We start from the raw sequence: 10,477 nt of genomic DNA on the forward strand, positions 1-10,477 counted from the left end.
CGCTGTTCCACAAACCACTGACCACCTCCAGGCGCTTACCCATTGTCTCCCGAGACAAGGAGGCCAAAGAGGAAGATTGTTAATACTCCACACATGAAGTCACAAAGCCTCAAGGCTTGTCTTTTTTACGTTGCTTGTCTCCTTCCCACTATTTTTCACTGTGGCCCTGTTTGATTCAGGCCCTTGATTTCTCTGCCTATCACTTTTCTTATTCCCCTTAATGTCTTTTGTTCTTGTCCTTGATTCCCCCTTCCTCTGACTCCTTGCAAAGTTTCCCATCCCCCTGCCATTTTAGTTCAATCCCCCCAACCACTCGAGCAAACACTCCCCCTGGGACATACATTTGTGTTAGGTAAGACATCCTCTCGTGGAGCGAATCCGCTTCCACCACACTCTCGGTATTGGACAAAGCTTTGGCCCCAGCACTGATCCTTGAGGCACTCCACGAGTTGCAGTCTGATATCTTGAAAATGCTCCATTTATCCCTACTCGTTGCTTTCTGTCTGTTTACCTCTAAGTCCTCCTTGCATGTTAATATATTACTTCAATTTCACGAGCCTTTATCTAGTGTATTAATCTTCGATGATATCTTACCGAATGCCTTTTGGAAATCCAATTAGAGTACATTCCTGCCCTTTCAGTTCCATCCTCAGAATTCTGGAATAAATCTGTCAATCAAGATTTCCATTCGGTAAAAACATGTTGACTTCGTTTGATCAGACAATGATTTTCCCAGTGCTTGTGAACACTTCTTTCATGATGGATTCGGACATTTTCCAGACGACTGATGTTCGGCTAACTTGCCTGTAATTCGCCACACTAAATACGAAACAACGTGCCTCCTGTGGCGCAATCGGTTAGCACGTGGTACTTATACAACAATACAATTCATGAGCTTATGCCGAGGTTGTGAGTTCGAACCTCACCTGAAGCAAAGGCTTTCAGAAACGGGGTGCAATGAGAAACAGCTGGACAGTGCAGAGAGCAGTCATTCGTTAGTCTGAACTGGACAGAAGAAAAGGAACAATATCACTGTGAGGTGACATCAAAGGAACAGGAGCCACGTGTGGTGAGAACCCTGCAAAACTTCATAGTTACTTCCAGCAGAGAAGGAGACAACTCGGTCCATGAAATCTCTGCACAGAGCAACGCCGTCAGGCTCGATGCCCGTAGCCCTGCAAGTCTGCTTTTCTCAGAATTCCTCCTGAAGGCATTGATCATTTCTGCTTCCACCACTCTTGTGGGCAGCGAGTTCCAGGTCATTATCACTTGAGATATAAAAACAGTGCTTCCTCATACTCCCCCACATCCTTTTTTTCCACAGAACTGTCAAATTGTGGTCACTACTCCTTGTGCAGTCTGTTAATGGGAACAATTTTTCCTTGTCTAACTTATCCAAGCCTGTCATAATCTGGTACACTTCTATTAAATCTCCCCTCAATCTCTTTTGTTCTAAGGAGAACAACCCCAGCTCTGCCAACCTAAAATAAAAGCAAAATACTGCGGATGCTAACCTAACCTTGTAACTAAAATGCTCCATCCCTGGAACCCTTCTGCTAAATCTCCTCTGAACTCTCTCAAGGACCCTCATATCAAAGAACATAGAACATAGAACAGTACAGCACAGTACAGGCCCTTCGGCCCACGATGTTGTGCCGACACTTTAACCTACTCGAAGATCAAACTACCTACATACCCTTCATTCTACTATCATCCATGTACCTATCCAAGAGTTGCTTAAATGTCCCTAATGTATCTGCTTCTACTACCACCGCTGGCAGTGCATTCCACGCACCCACCACTCTCCGTGTAAAGAACCTACCTCTGACATCTCCTCTAAACCTTCCTCCTGTCACCTTAAAATTATGCCCCCTGGTGATAGCCCTTTCTGCCCTGCTTCTCATCATCTTATACACCGCTATCAAGTCACTTCTCATCCTTCTTCGCTCCAATGAGAAAAGCCCGAGCTCCCTCAACCTTTCTGCATAAGACATGCCCTCCAGTCCAGGCAGCATCCTGGTAAATCTCCTCTGCAAACTCTCTAAAGCTTCCACATCCTTCTTATAACGAGGCGACCAGAACTGAACACAATATTCCAAGTGTGGTCTCACCAGGGCTTCATAGAGTTGCAGCATAACCTCGCTGCTCTTAAACTCAATCCCCCTGTTAATGAAAGCCAATACACCATATGCCTTCTTAACAAACCTATCAACTTGGGTGGAACCTTTGAGGGATCTATGGACATGGACCCCAAGATCCCTCTGTTCCTCCACACTGCCAAGAATCCTGTCTTTAAGCCTGTATTCTGCATTCAAATTCGACCTTCCAAAATGAATCACTTCACACTTTTCCAGGTTGAACTCCATCTGCCACTTCTCAGCCCAGCTCTGCATCCTGGCAATGTCCCGTTGCAACCTACAACAGCCCTCCACACTATCCACAACTCCAGCAACCTTTGTGTCATCGGCAAAATTACTAACCCAACCTTCCACTTCCTCATCCAAGTCATTTATAAAAATCACAAAGAGCAGAAGTCTCAGAACAGATCCCTGCGGAACACCACTGGTCACCGAGCTCCAGGCTGAATACTTTCCACCTACTACCACACTCTGTCTTCTATGGGCCAGCCAATTCTGTATCCAGACAGCCAAATTTCCCTGTATACCATGCCTCCTTACTTTCTGAATGAGCCTACCATGGGGAACCTTATCAAACGCCGTGCTAAAATCCATATACACCACATCCACTGCTCTTCCTTCATCAATGTGTTTTGTCACATCCTCAAAGAATTCAATAAGGCTTGTGAGGCATGACCTGCCCCTCACAAAGTCATGCTTATTATCTCTAATCAAACTATACTTTTACAAATAATCATAAATCCTGTCTCTCAGAATCCTCTCCAATAATTTGCCCACCACCAACGTAAGACTGACTGGTCTGTAATTCCCAGGGTTATCCCTATTCCCTTTCTTGAACAAGGGAATAACATTTGCCACCCTCCAATCATCTTGTACCACTCCAGTGGACAGTGAGGACGCAAAGATCGTCAAAGTTCTCCCTGTGTCTGCGTGGGTTTCCTCCGGGTGCTCCGGTTTCCTCCCACATGCCAAAGACTTGCAGGTTGATAGGTTAATTGGCCGTTATAAGTTGCCCCTAGTATAGGTAGGTGATAGGGAAATATAGGGACAGGTGGGGATGTGGTAGGAATATGGGATTAGTGTAGGATTAGTATAAATGGGTGGTTGATGGTCGGCACAGACTCGATGGGCCGAAGGGCCTGTTTCAGTGCTGTATCTCTGAACTAAACTGAATCATCGCCAAAGCCGCGGCAAATTCTTCCCTCGTATCCCGTAATAACCTTGGGTATATCCCTTATGGCCCCGGGGACTTATCTATCATCATGTCTTTCAAAATTTCCAGCACATCCTCCTGCTTAACATCAACCTGTTCGAGCATATCAGCCTGTTCCACGCTGTCCTCACAAACGACAAGGTCCCTCTCACTAGTGAATACTGAAGCAAAGGATTCATTAAGGACCTCCCCTACCTTTATCGTTCCTGAAATGTGGTGGCAAGAACAGGACAGAGTTGTGGCTAACCAGAGCTTTATAAAGGTTCACCATAATTGTCCTGAGTACTTCTTTTTATTAAGCCTAAGATTCCTTATGCTTTACAAACTATTCTCTCAGTATCTCTTGCCACCTTCAAAGATCTATGCACCAGCATTCCCAGGTCACTCTTTTCCAGCACACTCTTTAGAACTATGCTATTACGTCTACATCGCCTCTTCTTAATTCTTCTGTCAAAATGCATCACTTCACACTTGTGAGGATAAAATTCTATCTGCCACCATTCTGTCCATTCTACGATCCTATCTATGGCCTGTTGTAGCAGTTGGCAGGAAAAAAGTCAGAAGTGCAAGGGGAGAGCCAACTGCGTAACAGCCCCGACAACCAATTTTATCTGCAGCACATGTGGAAGAGTCTGTCACTCTCGAATTGGCCTTTTTCGCTACTCCAGGCGCTGTTCCACAAACAACTGACCACCTCCAGGCGCTTACCCATTGTCTCCCGAGACAAGGAGGCCAAAGAAGAAGATTGTTAATACTCCACACGTTAAGTCACAAAGCCTTAAGGCTTGTCTTTTTTACGTTGCTTGTCTCCTTCCCACTATTTTTCACTGTGGCCCTGTCTGATTCAGGCCCTTGATTTCTCTGCCTATCACTTTTCTTATTCCCCTTAATGTCTTTTGTTCTTGTCCTTGATTCCCCCTTCCTCTGACTCCTTGCAAAGTTTCCAATCCCCCTGCCATTTTAGTTCAATCCCCCCCCAATCACTCGAGCAAACACTCCCCTTGGGACATTCCTTTGTGTTGGGTCAGACGTCATCTCGTGGAGCATTTTCCCCCTCTTTCCCATTGCCTCCAGTTTAGCTCGGGCTCCTTGATCCCATACTAGGTCTAATGTTATTTTTATGTCAATTTCAGTCACTGTCACCTCTTGAAAACAGCTCTATTTTCCATGTTTGGTCAAGGTTGTAATGAAGTCTGGAATTGCGTGCCCCTGGTGGAACCCAAACTGAGCATCGGTCAACGATGTGTTACTGAGTAAATGTTTATTGATAACACTGTCAACGATACCTTCCACAACTTTGCTGATGATTGTGAGTAGACTGATGGGGTCGGTAATGGGCGGATTGGACTTTTCCCGATTTTTGTAGACAGGACATAGCTGGACAAATTGCGCATTGTCAGGAAGATGTGCGTTTTGCAATTATACTGAAACAGCGTCTCTCAGGCCACAGCTGGTTCTAGAGCACAGATCTTCAGTATGACAGTTGGAATTGTGTCAGGGTCCATCGTGTTTTCTATATTCAGTGCTTTCACCCGTCTCTTGACAGCACGTGGATTTAATGGAATTCTCTCGAGGCTGGCATCAATGATGATGAGGCCCAATCTTCTCTTCAACCCAGGACCGAATCCGCTTCCACCACACTCTCGGTATTGGACAAAGCTTTGGCCCCAGCACTGATCCTTGAGGCACTCCACGAGTTGCAGTCTGATATCTTGAAAATGCTCCATTTATCCCTACTCGTTGCTTTCTGTCTGTTCACCTCTAAGTCCTCCTTGCATGTTAATATATTACTTCAATTCCATGAGCCTTTATCTAGTGTATTAATCTTACCGAATGCCTTTTGGAAATCCAATTATACTACATTCCTGCCCTTTCAGTTACATCCTCAGAATTCTGGAATAAATCTGTCAATCAAGATTTCCATTCGGTAAAAACATGTTGACTTTGTTTGATCAGACAATGATTTTCCAAGTGCTTGTTAATACTTCCTTTCTGATAGATTCGGACATTTTCCAGACGACTGATGTTCAGCTAACTTGCCTACAATTCGCCATACTATAAGGGGAGCAATGTGGCTCCAGTGGCGCAATCGGTAAGCGCGTGGTACTTATACAGCAGTGCAATTAATGAGCTATGCCGAGGTTGTGAGTTCGAGCCTCACCTGGAGCATAGACTTCTAGAAACGGGGTGCAATGAGAAACAGCTGTCCAGTGCAGAGAGCAGTCATTCATTAGTCTGAACTGGCCAGAAGAAGGGGAACAATAGAACTGTGATGTGACATCAAAGGAACAGGAGCCACGTGTGGTGAGAACACTGCAAAACTTCATAGTTATTTCCAGCAGAGAAGGAGACAACTCGGTCCATGCCATCTCTGCACAGAGCAACGCAGTCAGGCTCGATGCCCGGAGCCCTGCAAGTCTGCTTTTCTCAGAATTCCTCCTGAAGGCATTGATAATTTCTGCTTCCACCACTCTTGTGGGCAGCGAGTTCCAGGTCATTATCACTTGAGATATAAAAACAGTGCTTCCTCATACTCCCCCACATCCTTTTTTTCCACAGAACTGTCAAATTGTGGTCACTACTCCTTGTGCAGTCTGTTAATGGGAACAATTTTTCCTTGTCTAACTTATCCAAGCCTGTCATAATCTGGTACACTGCTATTAAATCTCCCCTCAATCTCTTTTGTTCTAAGGAGAACAACCCCAGCTCTGCCAACCTAAAATAAAAGCAAAATACTGCGGATGCTAACCTAACCTTGTAACTAAAATGCTCCATCCCTGGAACCCTTCTGCTAAATCTCCTCTGAACTCTCTCAAGGACCCTCATATCAAAGAACATAGAACATAGAACAGTACAGCACAGTACAGGCCCTTCGGCCTACAATGTTGTGCCGACCCTTTAACCTACTCGAAGATCAAACTACCTACATACCCTTCATTCTACTATCATCCATGTACCTATCCAAGAGTTGCTTAAATGTCCCTAATGTATCTGCTTCTACTACCACCGCTGGCAGTGCATTCCACGCACCCACCACTCTCCGTGTAAAGAACCTTCCTCTGACATCTCCTCTAAACCTTCCTCCTGTCACCTTAAAGTTATGCCCCCTGGTGATAGCCCTTTCTGCCCTGGGAAAAAGTCTCTGGCTATCCACTCTATCTATGCCTCTCATCATCTTATACACCTCTATCAAGTCACTTCTCATCCTTCTTCGCTCCAATGAGAAAAGCCCGAGCTCCCTCAACCTTTCTGCATAAGACATGCCCTCCAGTCCAGGCAGCATCCTGGTAAATCTCCTCTGCAAACTCTCTAAAGCTTCCACATCCTTCTTATAACGAGGCGACCAGAACTGAACACAATATTCCAAGTGTGGTCTCACCAGGGCTTCATAGAGTTGCAGCATAACCTCGCTGCTCTTAAACTCAATCCCCCTGTTAATGAAAGCCAATACACCATATGCCTTCTTAACAAACCTATCAACTTGGGTGGAACCTTTGAGGGATCTATGGACATGGACCCCAAGATCCCTCTGTTCCTCCACACTGCCAAGAATCCTGTCTTTAAGCCTGTATTCTGCATTCAAATTCGACCTTCCAAAATGAATCACTTCACACTTTTCCATGTTGAACTCCATCTGCCACTTCTCAGCCCAGCTCTGCATCCTGGCAATGTCCCGTTGCAACCTACAACAGCCCTCCACACTATCCACAACTCCAGCAACCTTTGTGTCATCGGCAAAATTACTAACCCAACCTTCCACTTCCTCATCCAAGTCATTTATAAAAATCACAAAGAGCAGAAGTCTCAGAACAGATCCCTGCGGAACACCACTGGTCACCGAGCTCCAGGCTGAATACTTTCCACCTACTACCACACTCTGTCTTCTATGGGCCAGCCAATTCTGTATCCAGACAGCCAACTTTCCCTGTATCCCATGCCTCCTTACTTTCTGAATGAGCCTACCATGGGGAACCTTATCAAACGCCGTGCTAAAATCCATATACACCACATCCACTGCTCTTCCTTCATCAATGTGTTTTGTCACATCCTCAAAGAATTCAATAAGGCTTGTGAGGCATGACCTGCCCCTCACAAAGTCATGCTTATTATCTCTAATCAAACTATGCTTTTACAAATAATCATAAATCCTGTCTCTCAGAATCCTCTCCAATAATTTGCCCACCACCAACGTAAGACTGACTGGTCTGTAATTCCCAGGGTTATCCCTATTCCCTTTCTTGAACAAGGGAATAACATTTGCCACCCTCCAATCATCTTGTACCACTCCAGTGGACAGTGAGGACGCAAAGATCGTCAAAGTTCTCCCTGTGTCTGCGTGGGTTTCCTCCGGGTGCTCCGGTTTCCTCCCACATGCCAAAGACTTGCAGGTTGATAGGTTAATTGGCCGTTATAAGTTGCCCCTAGTATAGGTAGGTGATAGGGAAATATAGGGACAGGTGGGGATGTGGTAGGAATATGGGATTAGTGTAGGATTAGTATAAATGGGTGGTTGATGGTCGGCACAGACTCGATGGGCCGAAGGGCCTGTTTCAGTGCTGTATCTCTGAACTAAACTGAATCATCGCCAAAGCCGCGGCAGATTCTTCCCTCGCTTCCCGTAATAACCTTGGGTATATCCCTTATGGCCCCGGGGACTTATCTATCATCATGTCTTTCAAAATTTCCAGCACATCCTCCTGCTTAACATCAACCTGTTCGAGCATATCAGCCTGTTCCACGCTGTCCTCACAAACGACAAGGTCCCTCTCACTAGTGAATACTGAAGCAAAGGATTCATTAAGGACCTCCCCTACCTTTATCGTTCCTGAAATGTGGTGGCAAGAACAGGACAGAGTTGTGGCTAACCAGAGCTTTATAAAGGTTCACCATAATTGTCCTGAGTACTTCTTTTTATTAAGCCTAAGATTCCTTATGCTTTACAAACTATTCTCTCAGTATCTCTTGCCACCTTCAAAGATCTATGCACCAGCATTCTCAGGTCACTCTGTTCCAGCACACTCTTTAGAACTATGCTATTACGTCTACATCGCCTCTTCTTAATTCTTCTGTCAAAATGCATCACTTCACACTTGTGAGGATAAAATTCTATCTGCCAACATTCTGTCCATTCTACGATCCTATCTATGGCCTGTTGTAGCAGTTGGCAGGAAAAAAGTCAGAAGTGCAAGGGGAGAGCCAACTGCGTAACAGCCCCGACAACCAATTTTATCTGCAGCACATGTGGAAGAGTCTGTCACTCTCGAATTGGCCTTTTTCGCTACTCCAGGCGCTGTTCCACAAACCACTGACCACCTCCAGGCGCTTACCCATTGTCTCCCGAGACAAGGAGGCCAAAGAAGAAGATTGTTAATACTCCACACGTTAAGTCACAAAGCCTTAAGGCTTGTCTTTTTTACGTTGCTTGTCTCCTTCCCACTATTTTTCACTGTGGCCCTGTCTGATTCAGGCCCTTGATTTCTCTGCCTATCACTTTTCTTATTCCCCTTAATGTCTTTTGTTCTTGTCCTTGATTCCCCCTTCCTCTGACTCCTTGCAAAGTTTCCAATCCCCCTGCCATTTTAGTTCAATCCCCCCCCAACCACTCGAGCAAACACTCCCCCTGGGACATACCTTTGTGTTAGGTAAGACGTCATCTCGTGGAGCATTTTCCCCCTCTTTCCCATTGCCTCCAGTTTAGCTCGGGCTCCTTGATCCCATACTCGGTCTAATGTTATTTTTATGTCAATTTCAGTCACTGTCACCTCTTGAAAACAGCTCTATTTTCCATGTTTGGTCAAGGTTGTAATGAAGTCTGGAATTGCGTGCCCCTGGTGGAACCCAAACTGAGCATCGGTCAACGATGTGTTACTGAGTAAATGTTTATTGATAGCACTGTCAACGATACCTTCCACAACCTTGCTGATGATTGTGAGTAGACTGATGGGGTCGGTAATGGGCGGATTGGACTTTTCCCGATTTTTGTAGACAGGACATAGCTGGGCAAATTGCGCATTGTCAGGAAGATGTGCGTTTTGCAATTATACTGAAACAGCGTCTCTCAGGCCACAGCTGGTTCTAGAGCACAGATCTTCAGTATGACAGTTGGAATTGTGTCAGGGCCCATCGTGTTTTCTATATTCAGTGCTTTCACCCGTCTCTTGACAGCACGTGGATTTAATGGAATTCTCTCGAGGCTGGCATCAATGATGATAAGGACCAATCTTCTCTTCAACCCAGGACCGAATCCGCTTCCACCACACTCTCGGTATTGGACAAAGCTTTGGCCCCAGCACTGATCCTTGAGGCACTCCACGAGTTGCAGTCTGATATCTTGAAAATGCTCCATTTATCCCTACTCATTGCTTTCTGTCTGTTTACCTCTAAGTCCTCCTTGCATGTTAATATATTACTTCAATTCCATGAGCCTTTATCTAGTGTATTAATCTTACCGAATGCCTTTTGGAAATCCAATTATACTACATTCCTGCCCTTTCAGTTACATCCTCAGAATTCTGGAATAAATCTGTCAATCAAGATTTCCATTCGGTAAAAACATGTTGACTTTGTTTGATCAGACAATGATTTTCCAAGTGCTTGTTAATACTTCCTTTCTGATAGATTCGGACATTTTCCAGACGACTGATGTTCAGCTAACTTGCCTACAATTCGCCATACTATAAGGGGAGCAATGTGGCTCCAGTGGCGCAATCGGTAAGCACGTGGTACTTATACAGCCGTGCAATTAATGAGCTATGCTGAGGTTGTGAGTTCGAGCCTCACCTGGAGCATAGACTTTTAGAAACGGGGTGCAATGAGAAACAGCTGTCCAGTGCAGAGAGCAGTCATTCATTAGTCTGAACTGGCCAGAAGAAGGGGAACAATAGAACTGTGATGTGACATCAAAGGAACAGGAGCCACGTGTGGTGAGAACACTGCAAAACTTCATAGTTATTTCCAGCAGAGAAGGAGACAGCTCGGTCCATGCCATCTCTGCACAGAGCAACGCAGTCAGGCTCGATGCCCGTAGCCCTGCAAGTCTGCTTTTCTCAGAATTCCTCCTGAAGGCATTGATAATTTCTGCTTCCACCAGCGAGTTCCAGGTCATTATCACTTGAGATATAAAAAC

General features: G+C 45.3%; 2 non-coding genes across 2 annotated transcripts; both read left to right on the forward strand.

Annotated features, from left to right (window-relative positions):
- The first annotated feature begins 5,425 nt into the window (after positions 1–5,425).
- Positions 5,426–5,520, forward strand: trnai-uau (transfer RNA isoleucine (anticodon UAU)). The gene is made up of 2 exons: positions 5,426–5,463; positions 5,485–5,520. It is a non-coding gene; the product is annotated as a tRNA-Ile (tRNA).
- A 4,524-nt stretch (positions 5,521–10,044) lies between these two features.
- trnai-uau (transfer RNA isoleucine (anticodon UAU)) lies at positions 10,045–10,139 on the forward strand. The gene is made up of 2 exons: positions 10,045–10,082; positions 10,104–10,139. It is a non-coding gene; the product is annotated as a tRNA-Ile (tRNA).
- The last annotated feature ends 338 nt before the right edge of the window (positions 10,140–10,477 follow it).

Source organism: Heterodontus francisci, chromosome 34 (genome assembly GCF_036365525.1).
Source record: "Heterodontus francisci isolate sHetFra1 chromosome 34, sHetFra1.hap1, whole genome shotgun sequence".
In the NCBI taxonomy this organism is placed as follows: domain Eukaryota; kingdom Metazoa; phylum Chordata; class Chondrichthyes; order Heterodontiformes; family Heterodontidae; genus Heterodontus; species Heterodontus francisci.